Genomic DNA, 20,334 nt, shown 5'->3' on the forward strand with positions numbered 1-20,334 from the left:
TTCCCCAAATCTTCCCTCGTGGCTTGTCTTACACCATGGGCTTACTTGTTTGGGTATTTACTGGCTGCACGCCCTGATTTCCAGTGGATTTCATGCAGTCGCACAGCCTTCGTTCAATCAAAAATATAAAGATTAAGAAATAATTATTTATTTATTTAAATCAAACCAAATTCAATGTTTGGCAATAAAATTGTAAATTTATTTATTTTCTTATTGTGATAAATATATACATGTTTTAAATTGTTATTTTGTATGGGTTGGTTTTCCTTCCCTCCCTCCTTCCTGCCTGTCAATCACCTGTGGCTTCAAAAACCGTCCCAGCTCCTCGTGGTACTGAGACTCGCGCTCACTCACGCACAGCACAATTGCCTTCAGGAATGATAGAAATCCCACTTTAATCTTTTGAAAAGGAAGTGCTGTCCGTGAAGGCCCATTCTACAGCTGTGTAAGAGGGATGTGCTTCCTCTCCTCGATCATTCGGTGTCTGTCAAACGGGATGGTTGTCAGTTCCGGTTCATCAATTGCCCCTTTAAGACATATTTTCTCATAATCGGGATCATCCTGTATATTTTAAAAGGAGTGTGATTTCAGTTGCGATAACCGATTGTTAAACTGTTGTGTTTCAAGCTACATTGACGTTGACTGTGTCCGTGCACATCCATATCGCAGCGCATCGGTTCATTACTCAAAATATTCCCATGTTTTCATAAATCCACTCCTTGAAAGATCCCTTGTCCCAAATTTGCTCTCAGTATAAAAAAACAACAAATTTCATCCGAGCAGCAGCGGCCGCGTGGCCTAATGGACAAGTCGTCTGACTTCGATTGTAACTGTGATGTTATCAGAAGATTGCAGGTTCGAGTCCTGCCGCGGTCAGCTAACTTGCCGCGTAAAATTTTATATTCTTTGCTTTGATTCTGCCTCAAAACCATCCATCTCGTGCAGTCACTCACCTAAAGTGAAGGAAGGCTGTTTGCTTTAATAAGCTAATGGCACATTTTCATCACTGTCGATCTGGTTGCACGGGCAAAACAAGCGGTGAAGTAGACTTTCGTGCACATTATTTCTGTTTGAATGCAAAAAGTAGGGGATGGATGTCTGACTTTGCAGTAAATAGGAGATAAGATGACTGAGAATATTTACAAAAAATCCCTACTTTTTAACTTTCACAATAAATGTGCATTTTCTGTTCTGCTTGCACTGGGCCCTATTACATTTGAGCTCTTTCACAGCACACGCAGCTGCTGTCAGATCCAGCAGAAAGGCACTCGCGACTTTAAAAGATCGCCTTTGTTCCCCACATCTTCCCTCGTGGCTTGCCCTCCACCATGGGCTGACCGTGTTTGGGTATTTACTTGCTGCTCCCCTGATTTCCAGTGCAATTCATCCAGTCACGCAGCCTTCCTTCAATCAAAAATATGTAGATTATGAAACAATTGTTTATTTATTTAAATCAAATCAAATTAACTTTTTTCAATATAATTATAAAATTATTTATTTTCTTATTATGATAAATATATATATATATATATATATATATATATTTTAAATTAGCTTTTTGTCTGGGTTGGTTTTACTAACCTCCCTCCTTCCTGTCTGTCGATCACCTGTGGCTGCAAAAACCGTCCCAGCCCCGCGTGGTCCAGAGTCCCACGCTCACTCACGCACAGCATAATTGCCTTCAGGATTGATAGAAATCCCACTTTTAATCATTCTTTTAAAAGGGAACTGTTGTCAGTCAATGGTCATTCTACATCTGTAAGAGCGATGTGCTTGCAGTCCCGGATCATTCGGTGTCTATTTAAAAGGGGTGGTTGTCAGTTCCGGTTCATAATTTCTCCTTTAACAAGTATTTTCTCAGAATGTCGGATCGTCCTGTACAGCATTAAAAGGAGTGTGATTTCAGCTGCGATGACCGAATTGTAAAGCTGTTGTGTTTCAAGCTACATTGTGCCCGTGCCCATCCATATCGCAGCGCATCTGTTCATTACTCGAAATATGCTCATGTTTTTCTAAATCCTCTCCTTGATCTAACCCTTGTCTCAAATTTGCTCTCAATATAACAGTCACCTGTCACAAATGTCAGGGAATTTAAGAGGCAGTATCTATCATGCACTAACCTGTCACATATTTTCAGAATAAGATATACAGCATCTATCTAACACTCACCTGTCACATTGTATCAGAGAATGAGAGAGGCAGTATCGATCCAACACTCACCTGTCACATAGTGTCAGAGAATGAGAGACGAAGTATCTATCCAACAATCACCTGTCACATATTGTCAGAGAATAAGAGAGGAAGTATCTATCCTACACTCACCTGTCACATAGTTTCAGAGAATGAGAGAGGCAGTATCTATCCAACATTCACCTGTCACATTGAGTCAGAGAATGAGAGAGGCAGTATCTATCCAACACTCACCTGTCACATAGAATCAGAGAATGAGAGAGGCAGTATGTATCCAACACTCACCTGTCACTTCGTATCAGAGAATGAGAGAGGCAGTATCTATCCAACATTCACCTGTCACATAGAGTCAGAGAATGAGAGAGGCAGTATCTATCCAACACTCACCTGTCACATAGGATCAGAGAATGAGAGAGGCAGTATGTATCCAACACTCACCTGTCACTTCGTATCAGAGAATGAGAGAGGCAGTATCTATCCTGCACTCACATGTCACTTGGTATCAGGAAATGAGAAAGGCAGTATCTATCCTACAATCACCTGTCACATCGCGTCAGAGAAGTAGAGAGGAAGCATCTATCCAACACTCACCTGTCACATAACGTCAGAGAATGAGAGAGGCAGTATCTATCCAACACTCACCTGTCACATAGTGTCAGAGAATGAGAGAGGCAGTATCTATACTACACTCACCTGTCACATATTGATAGAGAATGAGAGAGGATATATCTATCCAACACGCACCTGTCACATAGTATCAGAGAATGAGAGAGACAGTATCTTTCCAACACTCACCTGTCACATCGTGTCAGAGAATGAGAGAGGCTGTATCTATCCTACACTCACCTGTCACATAGTGTCAGAGAATGAGAGAGGCAGTATCTATCCAACACTCACCTGTCACGTCGAATCACTGAATGAGAAAGGCACTATCTATCCTACACTCACATGTCACATAGTGTCAGAGAATGAGAGAGGCAGTATCGATCCAACACTGACCTGTCACATAGTGTCAGCGAATGAGAGTGGCAGTATCTGTCCAACACTCACCTGTCACATAGTATCAGCGAATGAGAGAGGCAGTATCTATCTTACACTCACCTGTCACACAGTGTCAGCGAATGAGAGAAGCAGTATGTCTTCAACACTTGCATGTCACATCGTGTCAGAGAATGAGAGAGACAGTATCGACCCTACACTCACATGTCACAGAATGTCAGAGAATGAGAGAGGCAGTATCTATCCAACACTCACCTGTCACATAGTGTCAGAGAATGAGAGTGGCAGTATCGATACAACTCTCACCTGTCACACAGTATCAGTGAATGAGAGAGGCAGTATCTATCCTAAACTCAGCTGTCACACAATATCAGATAATGTGAGAGGCAGCATCAATCCAACTCTCACCTGTCACATAATGTCAGAGAATGAGAGAGGCAGTATCTATGCTACACTCACCTGTCACATATTGTCAGAGAATGAGAGAGGATTTATCTATCCAACACTCACCTGTCACATAGTATCATAGAATAAGAGAGGCAGTATCTATCCAACACTCACCTGTCACGTGATATCAGGTAATGAGAGAGGCAGCATCTATCCAACACTCACCTGTCACATAGCATCAGAAAATGAGAGAGGCAATATCTATCCTACACTCACCTGTCACATCGTGTCAGAGAATGAGAGAGGCAGTATATATCCAACACTCACCTGTCACATAGTGTCAGAGAATGAGAGAGGCAGTATCTATCCAACACTCACCTGTCACATTGTATCAGAGAATGAGAGAGGCACTATCTATCCTACACTCACATGTCACACAGTTTCAGAGAATGAGAGAGGCAGTATCTATCCAACACTCATCTGTCACACAGTATCAGAGAATGAGAGAGGCAGTATCTATCCTCCACTCACATGTCACATAATGTCAGAGAATGACGAGGCAGTATCTATCCTACAGTCACCTGTCACATAGTGTCAGAGATTGAGAGAGGCAGTATCAATCCAACACTCACCTGTCACTTGGTATCAGAGAATGACAGAGGGAGTATCTATCCAACACTCATCTGTAACATTGTATCAGAGAATGAGAGAGGCAGTATCTATCCAACACTCACCTGTCAACTAGTTTCAGAGAATGAGAGAGACAGTATCTATCCTTCACTAACCTGTCACAGAGTATCAGAGAATGAGAGACGCAGTATCTATCCAACACTCATCTTTCACATTGTGCCAGAGAATGAGGGAGGCAGTCTCTATCCAACACTCACCTGTCAAATAGTGTCAGAGAATGAGTAGAGGCTGTATCTATCCTAAACTCACCTGTCACATAGTATCAGATAATGAGAGAGGCTGTATCTATCCTATACTCACCTGTCATATAGTGTCAGAGAATGAGAGAGGCAGGATCTATCCAACACTCACCTGTCACATAGTGTCAGAGAATGAGAGAGGCAGTATCAATCCCACACTCACCAGTTACATAGTTTCAGCGAATGAGAGTGGCAGTATCTCTCCAAAATTCACCTGTCACATAGTGTCAGAGAATGAGAGAGGCAGTATCTATCCTGCAATCACCTGTCACATCGTGTCAGAGAATGATAGAGGCAGTTTCTATCCGAAAATCACCTGTCACATAGTATCAGAGAATGAGACAGGCTTCATCTATCCTACACTCACCTGTCACATAATATCAGCGAATGAGAGAGGCAGTATCTATCCTGCAGTCACCTGTCACATAGTGTCAGAGAATGAGAGAGGAACTATCTAATCAGCACTCACCTGTCACATAATATCAGAGAATGAGAGAGGCAGTATCTATCCTGCACTCATATGTCACTTGGTATCAGGAAATGAGAGAGGCAGTATCTATCCAACACTCATCTTTCACATTGTGTCAGAGAATGAGGGAGGCAGTCTCTATCCAACACTCACCTGTCAAATAGTATCAGAGAATGAGTAGAGGCTGTATCTATCCTAAACTCACCTGTCACACAGTATCAGTTAATGAGAGAGGCTGTATATATCCAACATTCACCTGTCACATAATGTTAGAGAATGAGAGAGGCAGCATCTATACAACACTCACATTTCACACATTGTCAGAGAATGAGAGAGGCAGTATCTATCCTACACTCACCTGTCATATAGTGTCAGAGAATGAGTGACGCAGTCTCTATAAGGGGTAAGCCATTTAGGACCGAGATGCGGAGGAACTTCTTCACCCAGAGAGTGGTGAACCTGTGGAATTCTCTACCACAGAAAGTTGTTGAGGCCAATTCACTAAATATATTCAAAAAGGAGTTAGATGAGGTCCTTACTGCTAGGGGGATCAAGGGGTATGGCGAGAAAGCAGGAATGGGGTACTGAAGTTGAATGTTCAGCCATGAACTCATTGAATGGCGGTGCAGGCTAGAAGGGCCGAATGGCCTACTCCTGCACCTATTTTCTATGTTTCTATGTTTCTATCCAAAACTCATCTTTCACATTGTGTCAGAGAATGAGGGAGGCAGTCTCTATCCAACACTCACCTGTCAAATAGTGTCAGAGAATGAGTAGAGGCTGTAGCTATCCTAAACTCACCTGTCACACAGTATCAGATAATGAGAGAGGCTGTATATATCCAACATTCACCTGTCACATCGTGTTAGAGAATGAGAGAGGCAGCATCTATACAACACTCACATTTCACATATTGTCAGAGAATGAGAGAGGCAGTATTTATCCTACACTCACCTGTCATATAGTGTCAGAGAATGAGAGAGGCAGTATCTATCCAACACTCACCTGTCACATAGTGTCAGAGAATGAGAGAGGCATTATCAATCCAACATTCACCAGTCACATAGTGTCAGAGAAGGAGAGAGGCAGTATCAATCCCACACTCACCAGTCACATAGTTTCAGCGAATGAGAGAGGCAGTATCTATCCTCCACTCACATGTCACATAATGTCAGAGAATGACGAGGCAGTATCTATCCTACAGTCACCTGTCACATAGTGTCAGAGATTGAGAGAGGCAGTATCAATCCAACACTCACCTGTCACTTGGTATCAGAGAATGACAGAGAGAGTATCTATCCAACACTCATCTGTAACATTGTATCAGAGAATGAGAGAGGCAGTATCTATCCAACACTCACCTGTCAACTAGTTTCAGAGAATGAGAGAGACAGTATCTATCCTTCACTAACCTGTCACAGAGTATCAGAGAATGAGAGACGCAGTATCTATCCAACACTCATCTTTCACATTGTGCCAGAGAATGAGGGAGGCAGTCTCTATCCAACACTCACCTGTCAAATAGTGTCAGAGAATGAGTAGAGGCTGTATCTATCCTAAACTCACCTGTCACATAGTATCAGATAATGAGAGAGGCTGTATCTATCCTATACTCACCTGTCATATAGTGTCAGAGAATGAGAGAGGCAGGATCTATCCAACACTCACCTGTCACATAGTGTCAGAGAATGAGAGAGGCAGTATCAATCCCACACTCACCAGTTACATAGTTTCAGCGAATGAGAGTGGCAGTATCTCTCCAAAATTCACCTGTCACATAGTGTCAGAGAATGAGAGAGGCAGTATCTATCCTGCAATCACCTGTCACATCGTGTCAGAGAATGATAGAGGCAGTTTCTATCCGAAAATCACCTGTCACATAGTATCAGAGAATGAGACAGGCTTCATCTATCCTACACTCACCTGTCACATAATATCAGCGAATGAGAGAGGCAGTATCTATCCTGCAGTCACCTGTCACATAGTGTCAGAGAATGAGAGAGGAACTATCTAATCAGCACTCACCTGTCACATAATATCAGAGAATGAGAGAGGCAGTATCTATCCTGCACTCATATGTCACTTGGTATCAGGAAATGAGAGAGGCAGTATCTATCCAACACTCATCTTTCACATTGTGTCAGAGAATGAGGGAGGCAGTCTCTATCCAAGACTCACCTGTCAAATAGTATCAGAGAATGAGTAGAGGCTGTATCTATCCTAAACTCACCTGTCACACAGTATCAGTTAATGAGAGAGGCTGTATATATCCAACATTCACCTGTCACATAATGTTAGAGAATGAGAGAGGCAGCATCTATACAACACTCACATTTCACACATTGTCAGAGAATGAGAGAGGCAGTATCTATCCTACACTCACCTGTCATATAGTGTCAGAGAATGAGTGACGCAGTCTCTATCCAAAACTCATCTTTCACATTGTGTCAGAGAAGGAGGGAGGCAGTCTCTATCCAACACTCACCTGTCAAATAGTGTCAGAGAATGAGTAGAGGCTGTAGCTATCCTAAACTCACCTGTCACACAGTATCAGATAATGAGAGAGGCTGTATATATCCAACATTCACCTGTCACATCGTGTTAGAGAATGAGAGAGGCAGCATCTATACAACACTCACATTTCACATATTGTCAGAGAATGAGAGAGGCAGTATTTATCCTACACTCACCTGTCATATAGTGTCAGAGAATGAGAGAGGCAGTATCTATCCAACACTCACCTGTCACATAGTGTCAGAGAATGAGAGAGGCATTATCAATCCAACATTCACCAGTCACATAGTGTCAGAGAAGGAGAGAGGCAGTATCAATCCCACACTCACCAGTCACATAGTTTCAGCGAATGAGAGAGGCAGTATCTATCCTCCACTCACATGTCACATCGTGTCAGAGAATGAGAGAGGCAGTTTCTATCCGAAAATCACCTGTCACATAGTATCAGAGAATGAGACAGGCTTCATCAATCCTACACTCACCTGTCACATAATATCAGCGAATGAGAAAGGCAGTATCTATATTACACTCACCTGTCACATATTGTCAGAGAATGAGAGAGGATATATCTATCCAACACGCACCTGTCACATAGTATAAGAGAATGAGAGAGACAGTATCTATCCTACACTCACCTGTCACATAGTGTCAGAGAATGAGAGAGGCAGTATCTATCCAACACTCACCTGTCACATCGAATCACTGAATGAGAGAGGCACTATCTATCCTACACTCACATGTCACATAGTGTCAGAGAATGAGAGAGGCAGTATCGATCCAATACTCACCTGTCACATAGTGTCAGAGAATTAGAGAGGTTGCATCTATCCTACACTCACCAGTCACATAGTGTCAGAGAATGAGAGAAACAGTATCAATCCAACACTGACCTGTCACATCGTGTCAGCGAATGAGAGAGGCAGTATCTATCCTACACTCACCTGTCAAACAGTGTCAACGAATGAGAGAGGCAGTATCTCTCCAACACTCGCCTGTCACATCGTGTCAGAGAATGATCAGGCAGCATCTATCCTACACTGACCTGTCACATCGTGTCAGAGAAGTGGAGAGGCAGCATCTATCCAACACTCACCTGTCACATCGTGTCAGATAATGAGACATGCAGCATCTATCGAACACTCACATGCCACATAGTGTCAGAGAATGAGAGAGTCAGTATATATCCAACACTCACCGGTCACATCGTATCAGAGAATGAGAGAGGCAGTATCTACCCTACACTCACCTGTCACATAGTGTCAGAGAATGAGAGAGGCAGTATATATCCAACACTCACCTGTAACATAGTGTCAGAGATTGAGAGACGCAGTATCTATCCAACACTCACTTCTCACATCGTATCAGAGAATGAGCGAGGCACTATCTATCATACACTCACCTGTCACAATGTATCAGAGAATGAGAGAGGCAGTATATATCCAGCACACACATGTCACTTGGTATCAGAAAATGAGAAAGGCAGTATATATCCTACAATCACCTGTCACATCGTGTCAGAGAAGTAGAGAGGAAGCTTCTATCCAACACTCACCTGCCACTTAGTGTCAGAAAATGAGAGAGTCAGTATATATCCAACACTCACCTGCCACATCGTATCAGAGAATGAGAGAGGCAGTATCTATCATACACTCACCTGTCACATAGTGTCAGAGAATGAGAGAGGCAGCATCTATCCAACACTCCCTGTCAGGTTGTATCAGAGAATGAGAGAGGCAGTATCTATCCAACACTCACCTGTCAACTAGTTTCAGAGAATGAGTGAGACAGTATATTTCCAATACTCACCTGTCACATCGTGTCAGAGAATGAGAGAGGCAGTATCTATCCTACACTCACCTGTCACATCGAATCACTGAATGAGAGAGGCACTATCTATCCTACACTCACATGTCACATAGTGTCAGAGAATGAGAGAGGCAGTATCGATCCAACACAGACCTGTCACATAGTGTCAGCGAATGAGAGAGGCAGTATCTATCCAACACTCACCTGTCACATAGTGTCAGAGAATGAGAGAGACAGTATCTATCTAATACTCCCTGTCAGGTTGTATCAGAGAATGAGAGAGGCAGTATCTATCCAACACTCACCTGTCAACTAGTTTCAGAGAATGAGTGAGGCAGTATCTATCCAACACTCACCTGTCACATAGTGTCAGAGAATGAGAAAGGCAGTATCTATCCAAGACTCACCTGTCACATAGTGTCAGAGAATGAGAGAGGCAGTATCTATCCTTCACTAACCTGTCACAGAGTATCAGAGAATGAGAGACGCAGTATCTATCCAACACTCATCTTTCACATTGTGTCAGAGAATGAGGGAGGCAGTCTCTATCCAACACTCACCTGTCACATAGTGTCAGAGAATGAGTGAGGCTGTATCTATCCTAAACTCACCTGTCACACAGTGTCAGATAATGAGAGAGGCTGTATATATCCAACATTCACCTGTCACATAGTGTTAGAGAATGAGCGAGGCAGCATCTATACAACACTCACATTTCACATATTGTCAGAGAATGAGAGAGGCAGTATCCATCCTACACTCACCTGTCATATAGTCTCAGAGAATGAGAGAGGCAGTATCTATCCAACACTCATCTGTCACATAGTGTCAGAGAATGAGAGAGGCCGTATCAATCCAACACTCAACAGTCACATAGTGTCAGAGAATGAGAGAGGCAGTATCAATCCCACACTCACCAGTCACATAGTTTCAGCGAATGAGAGAGGCAGTATCTCTCGAAAACTCACATGTCACATAGTGTCAGAGAATGAGAGAGACAGTATCTATCCTGCAATCAGGAGGCGGGAGTCGAGAGAGGCAGCGGCCTATAAAAGGCTCAGCAGTCCGGGGAGCGTCGAGAGAGGCGGCGGCCTATAAAAGGCTCAGCAGTCCGGTGAGCGTCGAGAGAGGCAGCGGCCTAAAAAGGCTCAGCAGTCCGGGGAGCGTCAAGAGAGGCGGGAGTCGAGAGAGGCAGCGGCCTATCAAAGGCTCAGCAGTCCGGGGAGCGTCGAGAGAGGCGGCAGTCGAGAGAGGCGTACTTTTGCAGCTCCAGCTGAGAGAAGTCAAAAAAGAATTAGAAAGAAATCAAAAGGTGACGTCACAGCCAACGTGGTAAGTGATTGGCTGCTGATTGGTGAGTAGTTTTTCATTTTCTTTATTAGTCAGTAACTTTTAACATTGTTGTCGGCAATTTAAGTGTATCTATGGGTTAAGTCATGGCAGGACAGCTCGGACATGTGATATGCTCCTCCTGTACGATGTGGGAACACGGGGACAATACCAGTGTCCCTGACGACTACATGTGCGGGAAGTGTGTCCACCTCCGGCTACTGACGGTCCGCGTTGCGGAGTTGGAGCTGAAGGTGGATTCACTCTGGAGCATCCACGATGCTGAGAATGACGTGAGTATCACGTGTAGCGAGTTGGTCTTACCACAGGAGAAGGGTCCACAGCCAGCGAGGGAATGGAAGACCAGCAGGAAGAGTAGTGCAAGGAAGGTAGTGCAGGGGTCCCCTGTGGTCATCCCACTGCAAAACAGATACACTGCTTTGAGTGCTGTTGAGGGGGATGACTCATCAGGAGCGGGCAGCAGCAGCCAAGTTCATGGCACCGTGGCTGGCTCTGTTGCACAGGAGGGCAGCAAAAAGAGTGGGCGAGCGATAGTGATAGGGGATTCAATTGTAAGGGGAATAGATAGGCGTTTCTGCGGCCGCAACCGAGACTCCAGGATGGTATGTTGCCTCCCTGGTGCAAGGGTCAAGGATGTCTCGGAGCGGGTGCAGGACATTCTAAAAAGGGAGGGAGAACAGCTAGTTGTCGTGGTGCACGTTGGTACCAATGACATCGGTAAAAAAAGGGATGAGTTCCTACGAAATGAATTTAAGGAGCTAGGAGCTAAATTAAAAAGTAGGACCTCAAATGTAGTAATCTCGGGATTGCTACCAGTGCCACGTGCTAGTCAGAGTAGGAATCGCAGGATAGTTCAGATGAATACGTGGCTTGAGCAATGGTGCAGCAGGGAGGGATTCAAATACCTGGGGCATTGGAACCGGTTCTGGGGGAGGTGGGACCAGTACAATCCGGACGGTCTGCAGCTGGGCAGAATCGGAACCAATGTCCTCGGGGGAGTGTTTGCTAGTGCTGTTGGGGAGGAGTTAATCTAATATGGCAGGGGGATGGGAACCAATGCAGGGAGATAGAGGGAAACAAAAAGGAGGCTAAACAATAGACAGAAATGAGATGAGGAAAAGTGGAGGGCAGAGAAACCCAAGGCAAAGAACAAAAAGGGCCATTGTACAGCATAATTCTAAAAGGACAGAGGGTGTGAAAAAAACAAGCCCAAACGCTTTGTGTCTTAATGCAAGGAGTATCCGCAATAAGGTGGATGAATTAACTGTGCAAATAGATGTTAACAAATATGATGTGATTGGGATTACGGAGACGTGGCTCCAAGATGATCAGGGCTGGGAACTCAACATCCAAGGGTATTCAACATTCAGGAAGGATAGAATAAAAGGAAAAGGAGGTGGGGTAGCATTGCTGGTTAAGGAGGGGATTAAGGCAATAGTTAAGAAGGACATTAGCTTGGATGATGTGGAATCTATATGGGTAGAGCTGCAGAACACCAAAGGGCAAAAAACGTTAGTGGGAGTTGTGTACAGACCTCCAAACAGTAGTAGTGATGTTGGGGAGGGCATCAAACATGAAATTAGGGGTGCGTGCAATAAAGGTGCAGCAGTGAAAATGGGTGACTTTAATATGCACATAGATTGGGCTAACCAAACTGGAAGCAATACGGTGGAGGAGGATTTTCTGGAGTGCATAAGGGATGGTTTTTTAGACCAATATGTCGAGGAACCAACTAGGGGGGAGGCCATCTTAGACTGGGTGTTATGTAATGAGAGAGGATTAATTAACAATCTCGTTGTGCGAGGCCCCTTGGGGAAGAGTGACCATAATATGGTGGAATTCTGCATTGGGATGGAGAATGAAACAGTTAATTCAGAGAGCATGGTCCAGAACTTAAAGAAGGCTAACTTTGAAGGTATGAGGCGTGAATTGGCTGGGATCGATTGGCAAATGATACTTAAGGGGTTGAATGTGGATGGGCAATGGCAGACATTTAGAGACCGCATGGATGAATTACAACAATTGTAAATTCCTGTCCAGCATAAAAATAAAAAAGGGAAGGTGGCTCAACCGTGGCTATCAAGGGAAATCAGGGATAGTATTAAAGCCAAGGAAGTGGCATACAAATTGGCCAGAAATAGCAGCGAACCTGGGGACTGGGAGAAATTTAGAACTCAGCAGAGGAGGACAAAGCTTTTGATTAGGGCAGGGAAAATGGAGTATGAGAAGAAGCTTGCAGGGAACATTAAGACGGATTGCAAAAGTTTCTGTAGATATGTAAAGAGAAAAAGGTTAATAAAGACAAACGTAGGTCCCCTCCAGTAAGAATCAGGGGAAGTCATAACGAGGAACAAAGAAATGGCGGACCAATTGAACAAGTACTTTGGTTCGGTATTCACGTAGGAGGACACGAACAACCTTCCGGTTCTAAAAGTGGTCGGGGGGTCTAGTAAGGAGGAGGAACTGAGGGAAATCCTTATTAGCCGGGAAATTGTGTTGGGGAAATTGATGGGATTGAAGGCCGATAAATCCCCAGGGCCTGATGGACTGCATCCCAGAGTACTGAAGGAAGTGGCCTTGGAAATAGTGGATGCGTTGACAGTCATTTTCCAACAATCCATTGACTCTGGATCAGTTCCTATGGATTGGAGGGTAGCCAATGGAACCCCACTTTTTAAAAAAGGAGGGAGTGAGAAAACAGGGAATTATAGACCGGTCAGCCTGACATCGGTAGTGGATAAAATGATGGAATCAATTATTAAGGATGTCATAGCAGTGCATTTGGAAAGAGGTGACATGATAGGTCCAAGTCAGCATGGATTTGTGAAAGGGAAATCATGCTTGACAAATCTTCTGGAATTTTTTGGGATGTTTCCAGTAAAGTGGACAAAGGAAAACCAGTTGATGTGGTATATTTGGACTTTCAGAAGGCGTTCGACAAGGTCCCACACAAGAGATTGATGTGCAAAGTTAGAGCACATGGATTGGGGGTAGTGTACTGACATGGATTGAGAACTGGTTTTCATACAGGAAGCAAAGAGTAGGAGTAAATGGGTACTTTTCAGAATGGCAGGCAGTGACTAGTGGGTTACCGCAAGGTTCTGTGCTGGGGCCCCAGCTGTTTACACTGTACATTAATGATTTAGATGAGGGGATTAAATGTAGTATCTCCAAATTTGCGGATGACACTAAGTTGGGTGGCAGTGTGAGCTGCGAGGAGGATGCTGTGAGGCTGCAGAGCGACTTGGATAGGTTAGATGAGTGGGCAAATGCATGGCAGATGAAGTATAATGTGAATAAATGTGAGGTTATCCACTTTGGTGGTAAAAACAGAGAGACAGACTATTATCTGAATGGTGACAGATTAGGAAAAGGGGAGGTGCAAATAGACCTGGGTGTCATGATACATCAGTCATTGAAGGTTGGCATGCAGGTGCAGCAGGCGGTTAAGAAAGCAAATGGCATGTTGGCCTTCATAGCAAGGGGATTTGAGTACAGGGGCAGGGAGGTGTTGCTACAGTTGTACAGGGCATTGGTGAGGCCACACCTGGAGTATTGTGTACAGTTTTGGTTTCCTAACCTGAGGAAGGACATACTTGCTATTGAGGGAGTGCAGCGAAGGTTCACCAGACTGATTCCCGGGATTGCGGTACTGACCTATCAAGAAAGACTGGATCAAATGGGCTTGTATTTACTGGAGTTCAGAAGAATGAGAGGGGACCTCATAGAAACCTTTAAAATTCTGACGGGGTTAGACAGGTTAGATGCAGGAAGAATGTTCCCAATGTTGGGGAAGTCCAGAACCAGAGGTCACAGTCTAAGGATAAGGGGTAAGCCATTTAGGACCGAGATGCGGAGGAACTTCTTCACCCAGAGAGTGGTGAACCTGTGGAATTCTCTACCACAGAAAGTTGTTGAGGCCAATTCACTAAATATATTCAAAAAGGAGTTATATGAGGTGCTTACTACGAGGGGGATCAAGGGGTATGGCGAGAAAGCAGGAATGGGGTACTGAAGTTGAATGTTCAGCCATGAACTCATTGAATGGCGGTGCAGGCTAGAAGGGCCGAATGGCCTACTCCTGCACCTATTTTCTATGTTTCTATGTTTCTATCACCTGTCATATCGTGTCAGAGAATGGGAGAGGCAGTTTCTATCCGACAATCACCTGTCACATCGTGTCAGAGAATGAGAGAGACAGTATCAATCCAACACTGACCTGTCACATAATGTCAGCGAATGAGAGAGGCAGTATCTCTCCAACATTCGCCTGTCACATCGTGTCAGAGAATGAGACAGGCAGCATCTATCCTACATTCACCTGTCACATAATGTCAGAGGATGAGAGAGGCAGTATCTGTCCAACACTCACCTGTCACATCTTATCACTGATTGAGAGAGGCACTATCTATCCTACATTACATGTCACATAGTGTCAGAGAATGAGAGAGGCAGTATCGATCCAAAACTAACCTGTCACATAGTATCAGCGAATGAGAGAGGCAATATCTATCCTACACTCACCTGTCACATAGTGTCAGAGAATGAGAGAGGAAGTATCTATCATGCAGTCACCTGTCACATAGTGTCAGCGAATGAGAGAGGCAGTATCTATCCAACACTCACCTGTCACATAGTATCAGCGAATGAGAGAGGCAATATCTATCCTACACTCACCTGTCACATAGTGTCAGAGAATGAGAGAGGCAGTATCTATCCAGCACACACCTGTCACATCGTCTCAGAGAATGAGAGAGGCAGTATCTATCCTGCACTCACATGTCACTTGGTATCAGGAAATGAGAGAGGCAGTATCTATTCTACAATCACCTGTCACAACGCCTCAGAGAAGTAGAGAGGAAGCATCTATCCTACACTCATCTGTCACATAACGTCAGAGAATGAGAGAGGCAGTATCTATCCAACACTCACCTGTCACATAGTGTCAGAGAATGAGAGAGGCAGTATCTATACTACACTCACCTGTCAAATATTGATAGAGAATGATAGAGGATATATCTATCCAACACGCACCTGTCACATAGTATCAGAGAATGAGAGAGACAGTATCTTTCCAACACTCACCTGTCACATCGTGTCAGAGAATGAGAGAGGCAGTATCTATCCTACACTCACCTGTCGCATAGTGGCAGAGAATGAGAGAGGCAGTATCTATCCAACACTCACCTGTCACATCGAATCACTGAATGAGAAAGGCACTATCTATCCTACACTCACATGTCACATAGTGTCAGAGAATGAGAGAGGCAGTATCGATCCAACACTGACCTGTCACATTGCGTCAGCGAATGAGAGAGGCAGTATCTGTCCAACACTCACCTGTCACACAGTATCAGCGAATGAGAGAGGCAGTATCTATCCTACACTCACCTGTCACACAGTGTCAGCGAATGAGAGAAGCAGTATCTCTTCAAAACTTGCATGTCACATCGTGTCAGAGAATGAGAGAGACAGTATCTATCCTACACTCACATGTCACAGAGTGTCAGAGAATGAGAGAGCAGTATCTATCCAACACTCACCTGTCACATTGTATCAGAGAATGTGAGAGGCAGTATCTATCCTCCACTCACATGTCATATAATGTCAGAGAATGAGAGAGGCAGTATCTATCCGACAGTCACCTGTCACATAGTATCAGAGAATGAGAGAGGCAGTATCAATCCAACACTCACCTGTCACTTGGTATCAGAGAATGACAGAGACGGTATCGATCCAACACTCATCTGTAACATTGTATCAGAGAATGAGAGAGGCAGTATCTATCCAACACTCACATGTCACATAGTGTTAGAGAATGAGAGAGGCAGCATCTATACAACACTCACATTTCACATATTGTCAGAGAATGAGAGAGGCAGTATCAATCCTACACTCACCTGTCATATAGTGTCAGAGAATGAGAGAGGCAGTATCTATCCAACACTCACCTGTCACATAGTGTCAGAGAATGAGAGAGGCAGTATCAATCCAGCACTCACCAGTCATATAGTGTCAGAGAATGAGAGAGGCAGTATCAATCCCAAACTCACCAGTCACACAGTTTCAGCGAATGAGAGAGGCAGTATCTCTCCAAAATTCACCTGTCACATAGTGTCAGAGACTGAGAGAGGCAGTATCTATCCTGCAATCAATTGTCACATCGTGTCAGAGAATGAGAGAGGCAGTTTCTATCCGAAAATCACCTGTCACATAGCATCAGAGGATGAGACAGGCTTCATCTATCCTACACTCACCTGTCACATAATATCAGCGAATGAGAGAGGCAGTATCTATCCTGCAGTCACCTGTCACATAGTGTCAGAGAATGAGAGAGGCAGTATCTATCCAGCACTCACCTGTCACATAGTATCAGAGAATGAGAGAGGCAGTATCTATCCTGCATTCATATGTCACTTGGTATCCGGAAATGAGAGAGGCTGTATCTATCCTACAATCACCTGTCACATCGTATCAGAGAAAGAGAAAGGCAGTATCTATATTACACTCACCTGTCACATATTGTCAGAGAATGAGAGAGGATATATCTATCCAACACGCACCTGTCACATACTAAAAGAGAATGAGAGAGACAGTATCTTTCCAACACTCACCTGTCACATCGTGTCAGAGAATGAGAGAGGCAGTATCTATCCTACACTCACCTGTCACATAGTGTCAGAGAATGAGAGAGGCAGTATCTATCCAACCCTCACCTGTCACATCGTATCACTGAATGAGAGAGGCACTATCTATCCTACACTCACATGTCACATACTGTCAGAGAATGAGAGAGGCAGTATCGATCCAACACTAACCAGTCACATAGTGTCAGAGAATTAGAGAGGCAGCATCTATCCTCCACTCACCTGTCACATAGTGTCAGAGAATGAGAGAGGCAGTATCTATCCAACACTGACCTGTCACATAGTGTCAGCGAATGAGAGAGGCAGTATGTATCCAACACTCATCTGTCAGATAGTATCAGCGAATGAGAGAGGCAGTATCTATCCTACACTCAACTGTCACACAGTGTCAGCGAATGGGAGAAGCAGTATCTCTTCAACACTTGCATGTCACATCGTGTCAGAGAATGAAAGAGACAGTATATATCCGACACTCACCTGTCACCTTGTATCAGAGAATGTGAGAGGCAGTATCTATCCTCCACTCACATGTCACATAGTGTCAGAGAATGAGAGAGGCAGCATCAATCCAACACTCACGTGTCACTTGGTATCAGAGAATGACAGAGACAGTATCTATCCAACACTCATCTGTAACATTGTATCAAGAATGAGAGAGACAGTATCTATCTAACACTCCCTGTCAGGTTGTATCAGAGAATGAGAGAGGCAGTATCTATCCAACACTCACCTGTCAACTAGTTTCAGAGAATGAGAGAGGCAGTATCTATCCAACACTCACCTGTCACATTGTATCACTGAAAGAAAGAGGCGGAATGAGAGAGGCCTGGGGAATTATCAGCCTTCAATCCCATCAATTTGCCCAACACAATTTCCCGACTAATAAAGATTTCCCTCAGTTCCATCTCCTGACTAGACCCTCTGACCACTTTTATATCCGGAAGGTTGTTTGTGTCCTCCTAATGAATACTGAACCAAAGTACTTGTTCAATTGGTCTGCCATTTCTTTGTTCCCCGTTACGACTTCCCCTGATTCTGACTGCAGTGGACCTACGTTTGTCTTTACTAAACTTTTTCTCTTTACATACCTATAGAAACTTTTGCAATCCGCCTTAATGTTCACTGCAACCTTCTTCTCGTACGACATTTTCCCAACCCTAATCAAACCCTTTGTCCTCCTCTGCTGAGTTCTAAATGTCTCCCAGTCCCCAGGATCGCTGCTATTTCTGGCCAATTTGTATGCCATTTCCTTGGCTTTAATACTATCCCTGATTTCCCTAGATAGCCACGGTTGAGCAAACTTCCCTTTTTTATTTTTACGCCAGACAGGAATGTACAATTGTTGTAATTCATCCATGCGGTCTCTAAATGTCTGCCATTCCCCATCCACAGTCAACCCCTTAAGTATCATTAGCCAATCTATCTTAGCCAATTCATGCCTCATACCTTCAAAGTTACCCTTCTTTAAGTTCTGGACCATGGTCTCTGAATTAACTGTTTCATTCTCCATTCTAATGCAGAATTCCACCATATTATGGTCACTCTTCCCCAAGGGGCCTCGCACAATGAGATTGCTAATTAATCCTCTCTCATTACACAACACCCAGTCTAAGATGGCCTCCCCCCTAGTTGGTTCCTCGACATATTGGTCTAGAAAACCATCCCTTATGCACTCTAGGAAATCCTCCTCCATCGTATTGCTACCAGTTTGGCTGGCCCAATCTTTGTGCATATTAAAGTCACCCATTATAAGTGCTGCACCTTTATTGCATTCACTCCGAATTTCCTGGTTGATGCCCTCCCCAACATCACTACTACTATTTGGAGGTCTGTACACAACTCCCACGAACGATTTTTGCCCTTTAGTGTTCTGCAGCTCTACCCATATAGATTCCACATCATCCAAGCTAATGTCTTACCTAACTATTGCATTAATCTCCTCTTTAACCAGCAATGCTAACCCACCTCCTTTTGCTTTTATTCTATCCTTCCTGAATGTTGAATACCCCTGGATGTTGAGGTCCCAGCCCTGATCATCCTCGAGCCACGTCTCCGTAATCCCAATCACATCATATTTGTTAACATCTACTTGCACAGTTAATTCATCCACCTTATTGCGGATACTCCTTGTATTAAGACACAAAGCCTTCAGGCTTGCTTTTTTAACACCCTTTGTCCTTTTAGAATTTTGCTGTACAGTGGCCCTTTTTGTTCTTTGCCTTGGGATTCTCTGCCCGCCACTGTTCCTCATCTCCTTTCTGCCTTTTGCTTTTGCCTCATTTTTGTCTCCCTCTGTCTCCCTGCATAGGTTCCCATCCCCCTGCAATATTAGTTTAACTCCTCCCCAACAGCACTAGCAAACACTCCCCCTCGGACATTGGTTCCGGTCCTGCCCAGGTGCAGTAGATAGATAGATAGATAGGCACTATCTATCCTACACTCACATGTCACACAGTGTCAGAGAATGAGAGAGCAGTATCTATCCAACACTCACCTGTCATTTGGTATCAGATAATGAGAGAGGCAGTATCTATACAACAGTCCCCTGTCACATAGTGTCAGAAAATGAGTGAGGCAGCATCTATCCTACACTCACCTGCCACCTGTGTCAGAGAAAGAGAGAGACAGTATCTATCCAACACTCACCTGTTACATAGTGTCAGAGAATGAGAGAGGCAGTATCAATCCAACTCTCACCAGTCACATAGTGCCAGAGAATGAGAGAGTCAGTATCTATCCCACACTCACCTGTCACATAGTTTCAGCGAATGAGAGAGGCAGTATCTTTCCAAAACTCACCTGTCACATAGTGTCAGAGAATTACAGAGGCAGTATCTATTCTGCAATCACCTGTCACATCGTGTCAGAGAATGAGAGAGGCAGTATATATCCCACACTCACCTGTCACATAGTTTCAGCGAATGAGAGAGGCAGTATCAATCCAACACTCACCAGTCACATAGTGTCAGAGAATGAGAGAGGCAGTATCTATCCAACACTCACCAGTCACATAGTGTCAGAGAATGAGAGAGGCAGTATCTAT

General features: G+C 44.1%; 1 non-coding gene across 1 annotated transcript; it reads left to right on the forward strand.

The window, feature by feature from the left end:
* The first annotated feature begins 787 nt into the window (after positions 1-787).
* Positions 788-876, forward strand: trnar-ucg (transfer RNA arginine (anticodon UCG)). The gene is given in 2 exon segments: positions 788-824; positions 841-876. It is a non-coding gene; the product is annotated as a tRNA-Arg (tRNA).
* Positions 877-20,334: the final 19,458 nt, after the last annotated feature.

This window comes from Pristiophorus japonicus, chromosome 29, assembly GCF_044704955.1.
Source record: "Pristiophorus japonicus isolate sPriJap1 chromosome 29, sPriJap1.hap1, whole genome shotgun sequence".
Classification (NCBI taxonomy): Eukaryota; Metazoa; Chordata; class Chondrichthyes; family Pristiophoridae; genus Pristiophorus; species Pristiophorus japonicus.